Source organism: Chinchilla lanigera, unplaced genomic scaffold (assembly GCF_000276665.1).
Source record: "Chinchilla lanigera isolate Chin_1 unplaced genomic scaffold, ChiLan1.0 scaffold00003, whole genome shotgun sequence".
In the NCBI taxonomy this organism is placed as follows: domain Eukaryota; kingdom Metazoa; phylum Chordata; class Mammalia; order Rodentia; family Chinchillidae; genus Chinchilla; species Chinchilla lanigera.
Window position 1 is genome coordinate 37,781,639 of NW_004955404.1, and position 20,221 is coordinate 37,801,859.

The following is a 20,221-nucleotide window of genomic DNA, read 5'->3' on the forward strand; positions in this document are numbered from 1 at the left end:
AAAAAATAATAAAAAATTTTAGAAACTACAGAATTTTGCTAATCAAGATGTGAAGAAAAAGAAAGCTGAAGAAAGTCATACTCATATATCTCATGTGTATTGATTTTAAAATTTATCACAGGATTTTTTTCTAGAAAATTTCTTTAAAAAGAAAATTCTCTCCAGGGGGCTGGGGATTTAGCTCAGCGGCAAAAGCGCCTGCCTGGCAAGCGCAAGGTCGTGAGTTCGGTTCCCGATACCGGAGAAAAGAAAATTCTCTCCAATTATGATCGTAGACCAATCAGACAACTTCCTTTTATCCTCTGATATTTTATAAAGTGTTTCTGAACTGATTTCCAAGAGGATAACATAAGAAGTATTTTTAAATCAAATATTCTTTTACAGTGTTTGCTTGTTTTTTTGTTTTAGTTTTTGTTTTTTGTTTTTTTTTTTTTTTTTCAAATTCTATGGTGTTAGTTTCATGGCTCTGTACAATCTATTGTCTACTATAATCAGTGACAAATCTCATTTTATATACCAAATATTAACCATACATTGAAATGTAACTTGGTAAACATAAGATCTAGACAAATTCAATCTATTTTTAAAATATAAAATAAAATTATCAGATTTTATGACTTTTGTCAACTGAAGAGAAGCTTCGTGCTCTGAAAAACTTCATAGAGGGGCTGGGGATTTAGCTCAGTGGCAAAAGCGCCTGCCTGGCAAGCGCAAGGTCGTGAGTTTGGTTCCCAGTACCGGAGAAAAACAAAACAAAACAAACAAACAAAAAAAAAAATTTCATAGACTGCTTTGAATTTGACTTATGTTTGAATTTTATGTAGCAAATTTTTTAGATAGTAGACTCACTGTTGTAGTCAATATTTGCAAGTGGATAGATTTAATGCAGGACACATAATTTATAGGGTTATTTTGTAATATTCATCAAAAAGTCAAATGCAGAAAAGCACAAGAGATCTGTCCATGTGCTAGAGACGTGAAGCTGAATGTATGGATCCCATGGCAATATCTTGAACATTTCCAACAGAAGACCTAGAGCCTATGGCAATGTTCCCTATGAGTCCAACTGGAGGCCTAGAGTCCACAATACTGTCTCATATATGTCTGTATCAAGGATCTTTTCTGGGATGTCCCAAAGGTCAGTGGTGGAAGCTAGAAAGTCTACGCTAGGAAGGCGAAGGATCTGCACCAGCAGGCTGAGAGATACTAGAGCCCGGGAGTGACACTGAAGGTAAGGACCAGAGGTCTCCTGAGGAGAACAGCTGCCATTCTCAGCAACAGCGAGGACCTGGGTTCCTGCCATGATGCAAACAATTGAGTTCTTATCAGGAAAACCAGTACAAGCTCTTCCAGCAACAGATGCCATCTTTTCCCACAGTTTTCCTTTTCTGCTGTTGGCAACAATCCTCAGATGGGTCTTCCACACCGAGAACCATGCTGCCTCAGTTCAGCTAGATGTTCCAAGTGGACTGTTAGTTAATACAACGCAGTCACATATTGATTCTATATAATTGCTGTTTTCAACCTTATTAAGAAACTAAATTTGGTGATCCTTTGTTAGAATGCTGAGTCTGCAAGCATAGGCAATTATTTTGATGACTTTAGAGTATGACTTCTCAGCCATGAAACTTCAACCTCACAGTAAGTACAACAGTTTTAAAAAATATATCTAAGGACTTTTCTATTTATTTATTTCCTTAAATGGAAGATGTGTTAAAATGATTCTAGTCGCACAGTTACTAAATTGTAAGGTTTTTTTGTAATTTTTATTTCAAATATGTGCCTTTCAGGGTAAGTGAGATCTTTGTAATGATAACAGAGTGGCTTCTTATGACAAAGAAAACATTTTCATATAAAATATAATAACTTGAGTCATTTATAGGAAAATAGGTTCATTTGAGGCCACAATATTAAGAGAGGTAACTTAGACACACAAGGTTAATTTTGCATGATTTCTCTTATATGAAAAACTCAATAGATCAATAAAGTACAAAATAAAATACATAATAGAAAAAAGAGAGAAAAACAGTTATTTTATCTCATTATGGACAGTGTATCTAAAAGTTTACCTTGATTTAGTATAATTTTCTGTATATTTTATATGTTTTTGGCTTATTAGTCTGGGTATTAATCTGTCTACATGATAATTAAATTTAGAAGGACTTATGAGATAAAGAAATGAATCTAATTCTGGCTAAATAAATGGAGGGGTGGAAGACAGGGGAAAAACAATTGAGATGTGTTATGTATATATACAAATTCTCTAAAATAGATGCAATCATTACATACTACAAACATGTAAGAATAAAAGTTAAAAATAACATAGATTAAAATAAATCATTTTCATCCTGTTCATGGAAACCAGGAATTTTATTTTATTGTTTGCTGCTGAATAAACTACTGATTTCAAACATTTAATTCATTTGATTAAAGACTCCTAAATCCTCTAAATTTAGTCAATTTCTAAATTGCAAACGAGTTCATCTTTAATATTGTGGCATAAACATTGGGAACATGGGCCGAATTGCTGGTCATATATTTCTAGTCTTTATCTGTTTCTTTTGAGTGTCCAGGCACTTTACAAGGAAAACTCAGTGTGGGTTGCCCCAGACCTCACACATATTATGGTGCATGTACGGTTCATATACAGTTGGTTACTATTTAATCATATTAGCTTTCTAAGATCTGAATATTTCAGAATTCCAAATGACATCTGAACCAGAGGGTATAAGAAATTGAAGGTTAGTATCAATTTCTAAATATACTTTACAGAAAAAGTCAAATGTGCTTTTAGTATTTTCAAGCTAATAAGAATAACTTTGGAAGAATTTCCTACAGCAATAAATAGAGATATTGCTTCAGAAAGAATTTCCTTTGTTTTCTCAATACCTATAGCACTTAAGAATAATAAAATCAGTGTGTAATTTAATTTTAATCACAGCCTAAAATATGAATGGCGTATTAGTTCAAATGTCACATCTCTGAAAAAGATTTCCTCAGCTCTTTGCTTTGTTCAAAGAATTCATGCTGTCTTCTCTGAGCCCTCATGCTTCCTTCATCTGTCTTATAATACCTTAATCTGTTACACTGGAAATATGTTCTATAACTGGCTTCATGTCCACTCTGTAGCCATTTCTGCATTGGAAATTGCAGGACCCTGAATAAAGACTCAATGATTTATTTAAAGATTTTTAAAACAATAGTACCTTCAAAAATGTAAATTAAAAGTATAAGTCTTTTTTTTTTTGTACCGGAAATCGAACTCAGGACCTTGCACTTGCTAGGCAGGCGGTTTGCCGCTGAGCTACATTCCTGAACTAATAACTCTTTTTGTTTTGATATCAGGACTGAACTCAGAACCTTGCACTTGCCAGGCAAGTGCTTGTGCCATTGAGCTATATCCCCGACCCTAAAAGTGTAACTCTTACTTTTGAAATACCACACTGATGTTTTAGTTTCTATATCTGTACACATATATAGACACATTTTGTGTATGTGCATATATAGATGTGAGAGAGAGAAAACATCATAATGCTAATACATGGAGCCTGAGTCAGCCTTAAAGTATTTCATAAGTCACACAGTGTTCTCTAAACTTTCACAGTGCTGCACTCTCGAGGGCAGTGTCTCCTAACCCTCCTCCCATCATCTGTAATTACGTTTTCTGAAGATTTATCATGGCTCAGAATCAGCGTACTACTAAGAAATTGGCATGACTTTTTTGGACTTTCTAGTTGGTATTAAATAACTACCACATATGTAAATTATCTTCCTTTTGGTCATTTTCTCTTTTTCTTATTTGTATATTATTAAATTATATTCTATTTTAGTGACTATTTTAGGCAATTCTTGTTCAATGAAAAATGTTGAAACACTTATTTCCTTTCCCAGTCAAGCGGATTTAGGATGTGTGTACATTTCAAGTTAAAGAGTAAAATAGACAATGCAAAATCAAAGAATTGAGTAAAATAACTGGACAAGATTTTATGAAGCAGTAGTATGAAGTTACAAGAATTAAGGATTTTGTATGAGACATGCTGAAGCAGGAATTATACCAAAGTCATAAGTTGCGGTAACATAAATACCCAGCAAACCTGGCTGAGGTGAAGAATAGATAAAGAGCATTCAATACTTGTAAGAGGAAAGTATCACTAGAGAGTGAGTTTAACTGTGGTTACTGTATTGAGTTTGTTTTATTGAACTTAGAGCATGTAAAATTTATGGCAAACATTCTATATGTTAGTCCTCTTTCTGAGGAATTGCTAATATTTTTCCCATTCTTTGCTCAGTTGCTTATTCCCTTTGCTGTGCAGAAGTTTTTTTTTAATTTGATGTTACCCCATTTATTGATTCTTGATACTAATGTGCAGTAGGAGTCCCATTCAGAATGTTCTTGCTTATTCCTGTGTCTTCAATAATTTTTCCTATTTTAATATCATATTTCAGTGTTTGTTTTAACATTTAGATCTTTCATACATTTTGATTTCAGTTTAGAACATATATGGTCAGTTTAGAACATATATGGTTTTATACTCAATTTACTGCATGTAACTATCCATATATTCCAATCACCAATTATTAAACATACTGTCTGTCTTCCAGTGTAGGTTTTGAGCCCCTTTGTCTAAGATCATACAGTGTAATGTCCCTTTTATTAGATCCCCCAAATTAAAAAAAAATGAGTAACAATTGGGGAGCTGAAGTGAATGCAAATGGACAATAACTACATGAAAAAGCATGTCCAATGCTTCTGGCCATTAGAGAACTGGAAATTAAAACAGCATTGAAATACTGTCCTACTCCAAAAAAAAGGTCATCATCAACCAGTAGCAAACACTGATAAGAATGTAAGTAAAGAGGAACTCTGTTGGTAGTAATGTAAATTAGTACAAGCACAATGGAAAACAGCATGGACATGTCTCAAAAATCTAAAACTAGAATTTCCATTTGACACAAGTACACCCCTTCTAGGTATCCTTCTGAAAGGGTTCAAGTAATTATATTTTGGGAACACTTGCATACCTACATATTTAGGTATATTTAGCAGCACAATTTATAGTAGCTAAATTTTGGAAAAGACCTCTGTGACCATCCATGGATGACAGAAACAAAATGTGGTATTTATACACAGTGGAATAGTACTTTGCCATAAAGAAAGATAAATTTGGAGTATTCTTAGGTAAGTGTATGCAAGGTGAGACCGCAATATTAAGTGAATCAAGTCAGGCAACAAGCTTAAATATCACATGGTCTCTTACATTAGAAAGTCACATAATAGATACATAAATAAAGAGGAAATTAGAAGATAAATACACTCGAAATAGGAATGTCTTTTTCAAATCTATGGGGAATAAGAGATAGGGTGAGAATAGCAGAAGTTGAGGGAAAGGGAATGGAAAAAGGAACTGAATTGAAAAATGATAAAAAGTACAGCTTTTGCAAATGGGAAGATGATGGAGAATGGGAAGGAATAAGGAGGGAGAGGACTTTAGATGAAACCATTTTCTAAAAATGACTCATTTATCCTTCTTTATGGCAGAGTAGTACTCCTTTGAATAAAGTTTAAATATTGCATTGTTTCTCTTGTGTGAGAAACCCAAACAGTAAATAAGGAGCACAGTGGAGGATAGATATTAGGGAGCAAGAAGAACATGTTGAAATGGGAAGGTGGATATGAGGGCAATGGGGAAGGAAAGGAAGGGGAAAGAGAAGAAAGAGAATGGAAGGAGGAAAATGCAAAAAAGTCTTTTGTAAATAGGGAGGACAAGAATGGTTGAAGGGAGGGGAGAAGAACGGAAAACAATGAATTAAGATATATTATGTACAGGTACTATCTCCCTATGATGAACGGCATCAACCACAAACACACTCAGCCACTTAATCTTTGATAAATGGGCCAAACAAACTCACTGGAAGAACGGTAGCCTCTTTAATAAATGGTGCTGGAAAAATTGGCTTGCTACCTGCCAAAGACTGAAAATAGACCCAAGTCTATCACCATGCACCAAAGTCAATTCAAAATGGATCACAGACCTCAATATTAAAACAGAAACACTAAATCTATTGGAAGAGAAAGTAGGTAAAAACCTTGAAGACATAGGGGTAGGCAGAGAGTTTATGAACAAAAACCAAATTGCACCTGAAACACTTCAAAGAATCAACAACTGGGATCTCATCCTACTGAAAAGTTTCTGCACATATAAAGAAATCACAAGCAGAGTAAAAAGAAAACTCACAAATTTAGAAAAAATTTTAACTGACTGTCCCTCAGACAAAGAGCTTCTATCTAGAACATATAAAGAATTAAAAAATATCAGCCCACCCAAATTCAAAGACCCAATCCAAAAATGGGCAGCTGAGATAAATACACACTTCTCAGATAAGGAAATACAAATGGCAAATAAATACATGAGAAAATGTTCAACATCATTAGTCATTTGAGAAATGCAAATTAAAACAATATTGAGATTCCACCTTACCCCAGTAAGAATGGCTAGCATTAAGAAATCAACCAACAACAAATTCCGATGAGGCTGTGGAGAAATAGGAACCCTTCTCCACTGCTGGTGGGAATGCAGACTGGTGAAACCACTGTGGAAATCAGTTTGAAGAATCCTCCAAAAACTAGGTCTAGAGGTCCCATTCAACCCAGCTATTCCCCTGCTGGGTATTATTCTCAGAAGATCTAAAAACATCATATCACAGCAATATATGTGCACCTATGTTCATAGCAGCACAATCTGTAATTGCCAAATTGTGGAAGCAACACAAATGTCCATCCACCGAGGACTGGATAAGAAAATTGTGGTACTTTTTTATAATAGAATATTACTGAACTATAAAGAAAGATAAACTCAAGGCCTTTATAGGTAAATGGTCACAACTAGAGTCCATACTCATAAGTGAAATAAATCAGACCTGCATGTGCAAGCACAGCATTGTTTCACTAGTGTATAACCTGAAAGAGTTAATTTAATCTAGGAGGTATGATAGACATAGTGAAATGATAGGAAAACACTCAAGGGTAAAGGGCAACTGGGGTGTGGGAAAAGAGAAGGGAAAAAACGAGAAATTTTGTATGTATGTATATACAGGATAGCTAACATAGTTGTTCTGTCTTCTATGTGTTTGCTGAAAGAAACTGTCAATGAGTCCTTGATTGATCAATATTGCATGTCTCTATCTGATTTCATGAGAAACCACTTTGAAGATATCAGTATGTAATACAACAAGCATTGTTAATTTCCTACCACATTGTTTGTAACTCCATATTGTCTGTACTGTTCTTTTGCTATTTTCTAAAAGGCTGTCTGTCTGTTAATATTTTCCTCCTTTTATTTTTAAAATTTAAAATAATGTATGACAAATATGCACTAATCAAAAATAAGGTTAAAAACTTTAAAATTCAAGAAAAAAGGAAGGAGAGGAGGAGTAGGCAATGAAAAATTGTAATGACATGAGAATTATACATGTGAAAATTTACTAAAAGTTATCCATTTTATTTCTACTTTCCATTTATTATGAAACAAATTGTTTATTAAAATGTTTATCTATGAAACATTTCAGCCATTTGTATCTTTTAATAAAATGTTACTTAAAATAGATATTTGAGTAGCTTTAAACTTGTCACTATGTACCATAGATAAAAATATTTTAGAAGATATATGATATGGACTACTTATGAATATATCTAAGTATTTTAATTTGGGAGATGCAAGTTATTTCTACATGGACTCAGTGTTTTTACATTACTAAAGCAGAAGCAATGGCATTACTTTAAAATTATGTAAATAATCCAGTTTTATATTTCAGTTATATTTGCATTTTTGTAGTATTAATTATGATGAAAGCACTTGTTTTAAGTTAATCCTAGACTCCAATTACAGTTTTTCCAGATAACATAATAAATACTTTTTAACAAGCAGCATGTCAAATCTTACTCATACTTTTTAATGTAACCATTACACTTATTATGTAGCAAAAATCATTTCCTTATTTTTCTGTTCTGTATGTATTGACATATTGACAAACAAAACTGTCGTTTTCTAAAAAGTTTACCACCAAATTATCTTGAAAAGGATTGCTTGTCTAATTTCTCACTTATGACACATTACTTAAAGATTTTAGAATCCTGATTTAAAGATTTTATGATAAACATATTGAAAGAATAATGTGACTGATGTTTTCCCCTCAAAAAAAAACTGTGACAGTATTCAAGGACATTTTTAAAAAGCAGAATATGGGAACTTAATATTACTGAATCCTGCTGAAGGTTTAACTTTGTAATTTTTATTACTGCATAGAATAATGATGGAAAGCGTAGCATATCCGGTGGAATACATTATAGCAGCAATTGCAAAGGGCTGTGAAACATGTGAAAGTTATTTTCTAGCCTCAGGATTACAATGGATAATGCATCTGACCCTCTCAACACAGTAGACTTACTATCCCCAGAGAACACTTTCACTGGCTGTTAATCTCTGCCTAAGTAGTAACCTGTGCACCAGTATAATAAAGATCAAGTTGGTTAAAGTATCTCTGGTCCTAGTTTAATGCATAAATACTTCTGGCAACAGAGATAAAACCAGAAAATACCCTGAGGTATCCAAAGAACTGCAGACTAAAGATAAAATTATTCAGCTGAAAGGAACTGCTGAGTTTAAGGCCAATAGAGAAATTTTATCAGTTTATCCTGAAATAAATTGAAAAAAATATAGTGTTTCGAATAATGTATTGTAGAAGATGAAGTGCTTAACTTGTGGTTATGGGTGTATCTGTCTGTGAATGTATTCCTGTATTGTTCACTGTAAATTGAAAGTAAATGATCAATCCTTAAGAGATATAACTGCACTTCTTCATAAGCACCTTGTAAGAACATTGTTGTTTACAATGAATTCAGTGTTCAAAAATACTTCTAGCTTTCAGAAAACCAACCACTGTTAAGGAAAAATTAGGCTTATTGACATATACCATGCTGTAAAAACAGATGTCAGGTTTCAGTTTATTCCATGTAGAACATCAGAGTTTAGTTATGCTACCATAATTATTATCAGAAAGTGAATGGCTTAATCTTAAATTCAATAAAATTACTTAATCACTTTGGAGTACAAAGTAATCAATAAATCAAAGACTTGATCTAGGAATATACTTAATATTCTTCTTGCTCTGTTAATTAATATTATCTTTTCCTGCCATTTGAATTTAGCCAGGCTGATAAATTTATCATCCCAAAGTAGAGAAGCTGTAGGTAAACCTACCTCTAATAATGATGCATTTTTAGAGGTTCATACTTTTCTATCTCTCAAATAATTTATCTTTTATGTGAATGAATATATAAAGTACAAGTGTGTAAAAGAGATGCTTTTCATTCCCATTTTGCAGATCAGAATATAATGAATAAGAAATGATACTTGAAATATCCTCAAGTTTCAAGAGTTCACCAATATAATAAAACTAATAAGATTCTTACTGTGTTGCACTTCCAGTTAAAATGTCTAAGAGGAAATGGTTCATTGTTCATATAATTAGTATGCTTTCCTGTAATAAGTATATTTTTATCAACAGGATGATTTAGAAACCTAAACTCATGCTGTTTTGCACTCTGCAATGATTATCTAATCAAACAATTTGAGAGGAAAATTATAACCAGCTTTCCACTTACATTTAAAAACTATTCAACAGTTTTACAGGCTGTAAGTAAACTCCATTTTATTTTGTCTTTTTGATTGTATTACATGTATGTAATTGTCTTGAAGTCAATCAGCCTCACAGAAATGTGCATCAGTGTTGTAATAGATGTGAAACTGCTAGGAGACCTAGACAGACTTTTCTTCAGATGTTACCAAGAGGAGTAAGCACGCTCCCAGGGCTGCCCCCAGATGCTCTCAGATTCCTTTTTCTATTTCTGTGTAGTCTCCTCTAAATTTGGACTATGCATGTCTATTTCCAGACTCCAAATCATTGTAAAGAAGAGCCCCTCAGTCTTTTGAACATCTTTTGCATCCCAGGCTGGAAGGACCTGGTTGTTTCTGTCCTAAAAACATGAGACTATGAAAGCCAGCTCCCTTGCTTCAGTGCAAAACAGCTATAGTGGATAAAGTTCCCTTTCTGAAATGACACTGTGATCAGGCTTATTGTATCTTAACTGTGGTTTCATTGTATCTTAACTCTTTCTGATTCTTGACAAGCATTGTCTGCTCTTACCAGATTCTTGTAAGATGTCACTTGAACATTCATCTTCACCTCAGGACCTATTTCTGGGCATTCGGCCTAAAATAAAAGAAAATTCTAACAACTTCACTGTCACTGGTAGGCTAAAGACTTGTCCCTAAATTTGGAAATGTTCTTCCTGGAAATTGCCCAGGACACCTTGAAAAATTATCTTTTTTGATTCTCTGTTGCTTTATGAATTAAAGGCAACATAATCACTTTAAGGAAAAGTGTACTTTCAAAGGAGTTAATACATTTTATTTTTTATAGTCAAGTTTCACTGACTTGGCAGTTATTTTACCCAAATTGAATCTAATATATTTGGTTTTAAATATAATATTATTTTCTTTCTATCTTTCTTTCTTTCTTTTATTTTTTATTTTTTATTTTGTTTTGGTTAAGATAGTATGGAATCATTCTAAAAAGAAAAGCTAATGACATAGAGTTTCACACAAATGCATAACCCTATTCAATATTTCAATTGGAGGCACTTAAACAACACAGACATAGTAATTGGTAATTTGAGCTAGCTAAATCATGCAAACTCTTAAAGAACAAAATCTTCCCCAGAATGACTTGGACAATATATTATTATCCATGCAGATTCATTGAATTGAGGACTCTTGCTTTTACTTATACTTTAAGGACATTTTATGTTTTAAAGTTAAAATAGGGGCTGGGGATTTAGCTCAGTGGCAAAAAGCGCCTGCCTGGCAAGCGCAAGGTCGTGAGTTCGGTTCCCGGTACCGGAGAAAAAACAAAAAACAAAAACAAACAAACAAACAAAAAAAAAACAATAAAGTTAAAATAACTTTTTCTCATTATTTACCTAGTAATTTCTAAAAAGTTAAGTAATATCATGCATGCTACTATGGATTTGATTTCTAAATCCCATTTTGCTTCATTTGTGTTAAAATTCAAATGATATAAACAAAGCAATTCTGTTAATAATATTCAGATAAATGAATGTAAATCAAAGAGTTACATCCCCTTCTTGCTATAAGGGAAACTTCACATCTGCAACAAGTATCTTGGCATCATAAACTGTGCATGGTGCAGAGTGTTTTAAAAGGCACAAACTTGAATACTAATCCAAGCCCTGTACCTCAGTTATGAAATTTGATCTACATCATGACTGAGAGCTTTCCAGTTCTCTATTTTGTTCACCCATTTAGAGATGAAACCTTCACGTTCTCTGTTCTGAAATGCAATTTTATCTCTAACCCCTGTTATAGTTTTGATCTAAATTACTGTTCCAAAGGTTCATATGCGCATAGAGTTTTGGAATAGTGATTAGAACATGAGTGCTTTATCGTCATCAGTGACTTAACCCATTGGTCGACACAAAATTTGGTGGCTTTGTTGGGAGGTAACAGAAATTTAGACGGTAGAAGTTAATTGAAGGCAATCATCTCAGTTACTTTGCTTACACTGCTGGGACAAAATACCCAAAGCCTAAAATTTGGGAAGGGAAGGTTTATTTAGCTCACAGTTTGTGGAGGTTTCAGTCCATTATCAGCTGGCTCTAAGGCAGGGTGGCACGGCACAGAGGCAACTGTCCAAGGTGGCAGAAGACAGCAAAAGCAGCAAGAGCACAAAGGGAGAAGCAAGCCTCTTTTTCTCCCTTATATACCAGCTATCCATCCATGCCCACACCATCTGTGACCTCCTCTTCCATAAGTTGTGGATGTTTACAAAGTAAGGACCCTGGCCCCCTGCTGGATCACTTAGTTGAAGTTTTAAACTTTTCAAGTTGATACAGTGAATGACAGCCTAGAGCAGTTAGGGCATGTTCTTTTCACCCCAGGGTGTAGAACTGCTGAGTTACTTAATTAAGCTTCCAGACTCCTCAAGTTGACACAACATATCAACCATAGCAGGAATAAATCATGGGGGTGCAGCCTTGGGGATTATATCTTGTCCCTAGACTCTTCTTCTCTGCTTCTTCTCATTTCTCACTGCTTCTTGTCTGCCATGAGAGGAAAAGCTTTGCTCCACAATCACCTTTTGCCATGGTGTTTCTGCCTAAAAGCAGTGGATCTTGCTGAACAGTGACTAGAACCTCCAAAACACAGCCATAATAAAATTTTCCTTCTTTAAATTGTTGTTCTCAAGTACTTTATCACACCAATGGAAATCTAATATGTTTAAATTTCTAGTCTGTGGAACCTTGCATTATTGTTTCCACAAATTTTGTGGAAAAGATAGTGTAAGAAAAATACTGACTAGTTCAGATTTATGTAATAAGATTGAGAAGGATTTTATACAATTTATAAAATTTTGTGTGAAGCACTATTCTAAATGCCATGAGTACAGAATTATTAAAAACTCTCAATAATTCCTTAGAGATCCTACCTAGAACACAATGTTTCATCAGAGATAATAATCTATAAGATAATATTGAACTAAAGATACAAGTTTTATAAAGCTATGTAGAAGCTAAGAGGGAACAAATCACATAAAATGTGCCATGAATTAGAAATCACAAGCTTAAAGAATGAGGCATTGAGCCAAGTTATGAAAAAGTGGGGAATAATGGCTGTGAATATCTGGAGGAAATTTAAAAACACAAGCATATGCCTTTCTGTGCCTAGAAAGTTGGAGGGACATCAAAGAGGCTACGTGAGTTATCTGAATAATGCAGGAGGTAAAGAGTTGTCTGAGTTACTGTAGATATCATGCTTTATACTATCTACGAGTTGGAAAATAACTGAGATTTGTGAGAGAAGAAGTAATAGGATGATAGTGTTATTCTACTTGATGTTGGTGATGAGAATAAATTTTAAGTGCAGTAGAAGTACTGAGCTCTGATAGGAGGAAGATAGATCATAGTGGTTTAGATCAGGGGTGGTGGTGGAAGTGAAAAGAGGAAAATACAGTTGTCTCAGCATATATATCAGGAAAGATAAGAGATGTGTAAAAACATTAGACTTGTGACATGAGAAAAGAAAAAACTTGGTTTTTGTTTTGTTTTTGAACCTGGAATCGAACTCAGGATCTTGCACTTGCCAGGCAGGCACTGTCCTGCAGAGCAATATCCTTGGCCTGAAGAGGAAGTTTAAGAAAACAATTACTTAAACAATTTTAAAATGTGATGACATTATGCAGAATTAAAAGCTGTGAAAAAGACAGGATTAGAGCGGAACCAAGTAGTTCAGTTTTAGAAATGTCATTAATATGCTCATTTTACTTTGAAATGGATGTGTCAAGCAGTTGCATGTGACTATAAAAGTAAGGACAGAGAATTAGGTAAATATGCATACATGCTAGCATCACTGTATACCAATAATGGAATTCATGATACTAGAAAAAGTATATGTAGAGAGCAAAAGGAACCATTTAAAGACTAATCTCTTGATTCTGAAGGCTTAAATCTTTCTACAGTTTTCTTTTTTCTTTTTTTTTTTTTCTTTCTTTTTGGGAGGCGGGTACCAGGAATTGAATTCAGGACCTTACGCTTGCCAGGCAGGCACTTGTGCCGCTGAGAGATACCACTGGCCCTTAAATCTTTCTAGATGGAAATATGAAATGGACAAAACATACTGAAAAAATGTCCAATTTGGGAGGAAAAAACCATGATATTTTTCCAGAGGCTAAAAAAATGCTTCAAACTGCCAAAAACAATTTAAAAGGGGAATGAAAAGCATCAAATCTTGATTTTAAATCATGTAAGATGATATATCATTATTGACTACTGATTTCAGCATTTTTTAAGTCAGATTTTATAAGTAGTTCCAGTGGAGTGAAATGCTCAGAGTGGGACGTGGACAACTGGAAATATTAGGCCACATTTTCAGAGTTTGTGACAAAGTCAGCTTCATGGCTGTACAGCCCACATTTTATACTTCCGAAAATTTAACAATTGAACTTCCTGGCCTTTTCAATATTGGCAGAAACCCAAGACTACTGTATCACAAATGAAAGATAATTTATTAGAGCAATAGCAGTACCCAGAGTTCCAGCACTTTTATATATATCTTCTGAGTCCTGACTTACACATGTGGTTGTGTGATAGGAGAATAAACCCGAGTTGAGGGAACCTAAGTATTTTATAAGGGCTGTAAGGAAGTTTTACCTTCTCTCTGGCAGGAGATACAATCTCTGTTGTCTGTTTTTGATTCTTATCCAACTATCCTTGTAAATATTATCTTGAACAAATAACAACTGGCACCTCACTTTACAAGATGCATCCAAATGTAATAAATTATGGAGACCTACCTACAATAATTACTAGAAAAATTTCTTAATGGAAAAATAAACAGTATCCTTGCATGTCAATGAAAATGATTCAATGTAGAGATTAATCTATAATGCAGAAAAGAGAATGTAATATTTAGAGCAAAATGTACAAATGCATAGTTTAGCCTTAAAAAACTTATACTATGTGAATAAATAAATGATGCAGGGTGATAGCAATGAAGGCCGATAGCATATATTCATTTTCTGGTAGGGGGACAAAGGTAAGACTGGGTACTTATGGGATTTCCCTTCTGATTTTTCCTGCTTTCTCAACCAAGCTAGCTGAAAATGAGAACAGAACATAAGCCATAAGATATTTTGAAGAGAAATATGAAAGCATTATCTACTCTATGTAGGAATATAAACTTAGATAACCTAAAAGTATTTAGCACAGATAAATCTATGGCTGAGAAAACTGTGTGAAATATCATCCATTTTCTTCCTGGAACTTTTGCACCTCTACCACATTATTTCAATACACAGATTCTATTTTTTCTTTAGTCTTCCAATTGGTTACCACACTAGAAAGCACAGAAGAGTACTGGAGAGACCAAAGAAAGCTAAAAGATCTGCTTCTAATACATTTGCTTCTTCTTCTTCTTCTTCTTCTTTTTTTTTTTTTTTTTTATACTGGGAATCGAACTCAGGAACTTATGCTTGCCAGAGAGGAGCTGTGTCTCTGAGCTATCTCCCGGGTCTCAAGGTCTATTTCTGAGTATTTCTTTTAAGTGACTTTAGCTGGCTTGCCTCTTAAGAGAAATTGAGCACTTCTCTTAAAATACTCTTTTATTCATTAAGTTTCCATTAGTACTTCCTTGCTTTAGACTTTTTAGGAAGAGGGACACAAAATTTGCTTCAAACACTTGTACACTTCATAAATTTGTGGTTACATTATGTAGTGTATTAACCTCTGAATTAGTTTCTTTTATGCCTTACGTGAACATGGGCTTTATTAATTGTTACAGTCTAATGGCTACATTTAATCTTAACTTGGCATTTTGTTTGGAGCAAGTGAAACTATAGAGATTCTTTAAAGGATGAGTGCAGTTGTACTAGACTCAGTTGGCCCCTCCACCTTCCAATCCATATCTCAATGATGTCAATTTGACATACTCACTGGTAATTTCCACTCTTTCTAGTTTGCTATACATGTCCAAACATGTCATGTCCTCCAGAGACAACTCCACCCAACTCACCACTGGATCAGTGTCAAGGGCAACAGTTTACCTAAAATCCTTTAAAAAGATGAGTATTTTTATGAACTTCTTTCTGTCACTATCAAACTCATAACAGTTTCCTTTGACACTATTTTTCTTGTGTATCCCAAGCATGCATCCTTCTTCTTAGAACTTTCAAAGACAATATTTTACCACATTTGATTTTTAACATCTAGTATTATAATTGCCTTTTCATCATTGATTTTTATTTGTACATATTTGCAGTACATAATGATTACATTCACTATAGAGGACTGGTGCATACACACAGTACACTTCTTTTTTCACCTTTCCTCCAACTCTATTTTATTTTTCCAGCATCAAATTCATTTATTTATCTTCTAAGACAATTATCATGTATACAGATCAAAAACCAAACTAATAAGCTAACATACAAAATGTGTAAGACAATTGGACTAAGTTAAAGTACACTTTTAGATACTTTCTCTCCACTGGATTACTATGCCTTTTATCCTATCTCTTTTCTCTCTATGTGTTATCTCTCTCTCACATATACATGTTGTTTGATCAACTTGATTATTATATTGTTTGATCAATTTTATATTATTTGATCTCCTTTCTCCATATATATATGAAAGATTACTATAATATATAGATATATGTATACATCAAAACAGGCAATATTTAAACTTGTGTATCTGAGTTACTTAACATTATGATTTCAAAATGTATACATTTTCCTACAAATGACTCAAATTTATCCTTTTTCATACTAGAGTAGTAATCAATTTGTATAAATACCACATTTTCTTTTTTCTATTTTAAAGAGAAAAAAAACAATAAAATGATACAAAATTTCAAAATAAGATGCTTAGGAAATTAGCAATGGTTATTATATTGCATATTGTTATCTTCAGAGTAGCTGCTCAGATTGCCAGCTATAGGCATTCAAAACTGATCAAGCAATATAAGAAAGTGTTTCTTTCAATGAACTCATAGAAATTAATAATACAATTATCTTAGTTATCTTGTGTATATAGTCTTTCCCCTTCCTTCTTTTCTCCTTTCCCCCAACCCAGCCATTCTTTCCTTTTGAGCAATTTCTTTCCCTTTCACAGTATCTATTGTGCCTTTTGGATCTTATGTACTCTTTCAGTTTCTTACACTAGTGAGACAATATGTTTACACATGTGAATTTAGTTTATTTCACTTATGAATGTGGTCTCTATTTGCATCCATTTAGCTATAAAAGCCATGAGTTTATCTTTCTTTTTAGCTGAGTAGTACTCAATTGTATAAAAAAAACATCTTTTTTATCCTTTCCAAATATCACATTTTCTTTATCCATTCTTCCTTTCATGGACATATAGGCTGTTTCAAGAATTAGATATTATGGGGACTGGGGATTTAGCTCAGCGGCAAAAGCACCTGCCTGGCATGCGCAACGTCGTGAGTTTAGTTCCCGGTACCGGAGAAAAACCAAAAAAAAAAAAAAAAGAATTAGATATTATGACTTGCCATGGGTATGTATGCATGCATCACTATAATAGTATGCTTTAATTCTCTGGGGAAGATAATCATGAGGAGAAGAGCTGGGTCAAATGGATTTGCTATTTTCATGTTTTTGAGAAATCACCATTCTGATTTCTACAGTGTTGTATCAGTTTACAATTCCACCAACAATGGAGAAGTGTTCCTTTTATGTGCTGGTCTATTAGTTTGGTGTTCAATCCGTATGTATGAAAATTAATAACATTTTATAAGATAAATGCTACACCAGCATTTGCTATTGGTTGATATTTGACACATTATTAGTTTTTCATCTTTTATTTTCAACTTCATCTTTGTAGTTATTCATTCATCTTCTTCCTCCAGCACTGTAACTGGAAGACATGCTAGATTTCAAACTCAGGATGCCTTTGGTTTGATTCTTGCCGTGTCTCTTAATTGTGCACATTACTCAGCTTCCTGAACATTTTCTCCTCACCCATAATAATGCATAGTACTTTCATTTAAGAAATTTTATAAAGATGGAAAATGATCATTTCTATAAGGTATTATTATCAAACAATAACTTGATGCATTTTAATTTTTTTCTCATTTCTTTTCAAATTGATCTATGTGCTTAAACTTTTGCCAGCAGTATAATTTCAGAATATTATTTACAACATTCAGCATATTTTTACAAGTATTATAAATATATTGTCAAAAAGAATTCAGAAAAATGTTAAGAGGAACAATGTTTTACTTAAAATACCTTATCATTTTTGTTACTACAGTATAAATCCCTCTGTATGGACTAGTGAGATAGGAATCAGGGAATATTGTTACAACTATATAAGCATTTAAAGATAGTGGATATTTTTAACTTCAAACAAGTACAGAGTTCCATTCAGTTAAGTAGAATTCTTTTTGATGAGATAAAAATGAAAGTATTATCAAAGATTCAATGAAAATATGATTTCATATTTAAGAAGAAATATTTTGAGATACATCTGTTAAAGCAGCAATAAAAATTCATATTTTTCTCTTTCAGTATTTAAAATATCACGTCATGGTTGCTTGTTAATATTGGCTATGCCAGATCATCCTTCCAGACAAACACCAGCTGAGTTTTTTCTGAGAGAGCATAATGATGCAAGTCTTGACTTCACAAGGCACTAGAATTCACCCTGTATGAGGAAATGAAATTCCTGAAGTACTGGAAAGAGAATGCCAAGAAGTTTTACCTTAGTTTTCACAACTCAAAAAATAATTTAAATGAATAATTCCATTTATTACTGAAACACAAAAAGATGAGCTCAAGAAAGACTGACCTGCATGGATTGCATGTATAAATCTAAGCTGTGTGCTGGGGTGGTAAGTTTTTATGTCAGGCTGTACTTTTATTCAGCAATGTTTCTAGTGGGGAAGCTTTTCATATCACAACTCTCTAAAAGATTAAAGTTTTTGTATTCTTCAAATAAAATGGCTAATGATGCTGTAAAGTTGGTAGTCTTTGATATTTTTACAAAGATTAAGAAAATATTCATAAAATGAAATATAAAGTATAGATTCAGGCAATATTGGTTTCCTACAAACTTTGCAGTTCTATTCAGGATGCAAGTATTAGCAATCATCGGAATTTTTAAGAAAAACATAAAAAAGTTTATATTATACTGGACTGAATTTCTTATAATATTTTAGTGCTAATCACTCAAAAACACTGAAAAGGTGGAAATACACAGTGAATAAATAAATAAAACAAGTTTTATTTCTTATTTTCAAACAGAATAACCTTTTTTGTATGTAAGAATCAGGACTTATAAATTAATGTGGTGAGGACTTTATCACACCAGAAAGTGATTGTCTCCCTATTAAAAATCAATTTATTTTCAGGTTTTTTTTCTTTTCAGATGGGGTCTCACTGTGCAGTTTAGGCTGCCTTTGAATTCATTATGTCGTCCAGCCTGGCCTCAGATTCATGCTGATCATTCTACTTTGGCCTCTCCTGTGGCAGGATTTCAGGCATGCACCACCACACCCCACCAGGGTTATTTTCATTTCTTATACTGTGAAAGCCCCGTCTTGTTTCCAGGGGTACTTGATATTTAAGTAGATAAATTTTGGCTTCCTAAAGTTTCAAGGAAAGCATATATTCTATGGTTAAATTGTATTTATAAAAGTATTAAATAGTGGATGTTATACGCAATTTTATAATTTTAAGCATTGTATCACTCTGGTTTTGAAGATGTACATGCTATTGAAAGTTTTACTTAATTTATTTATAAAATTCAAGAAGCAATTGATATTATCTCCAAAGATATTGCTACTTAAAACGATTAAAAAACAGAGATCTGCTTCGTATAAAGAAACTTTACATTTTTAAATATAGAATATAAAAATGGTATTAATTTTGGAGCATAGTGCAAATACAAATTCTTCTTATTTGTAGACAATTTTTAACCAAAAAATCACAGTCTAGTGAAGATATCACATGATAACCATTACCCTTAAGTTTGGGACTTTCTTAAATCAATGTAGTGAAACACAAGTTATTGTATATTATTAGAATTTTATTGAAGAACAGAGGAACATAAGCACATGAAAATAAACTTTCAAAAATATATCTCATATATGTCATTGTATTATTGTATAAATGTCATCAGTACTTATAACGTTGGTAAAAATGTCTACACTGACCAGTAAATTACCACATGTTCAATAAATACATGAAATGTGTTAAAGACATATTTAATTTTCTAGAAACGAGTTAGATTCTCTATTCTCTATGCAAATTCCCTCAAAGTTCCAAACACATTACATGAAAATAACATTCATAAATTTTCATTATCATTTTGATAAGGCTCTATTCAAAAATTCAGTGAGTTCCTATTAGTCATTTATGTTTCAATAGTTTTATTGTTTTATTTCTTTTTGCTATGTAATGTTATTTTATAATACAGTGATTTAAGCCATATTAATAAAAAAATGAGTCTCTTAGTTAATTAGATGTTGGATATTTTAATTAATGATCAGAGAAAAAACTTAAAATATTGACAAAATATTTTTTATAAACAACCATCTATCAAATAACTGAAGTATCAGGTTGTGGA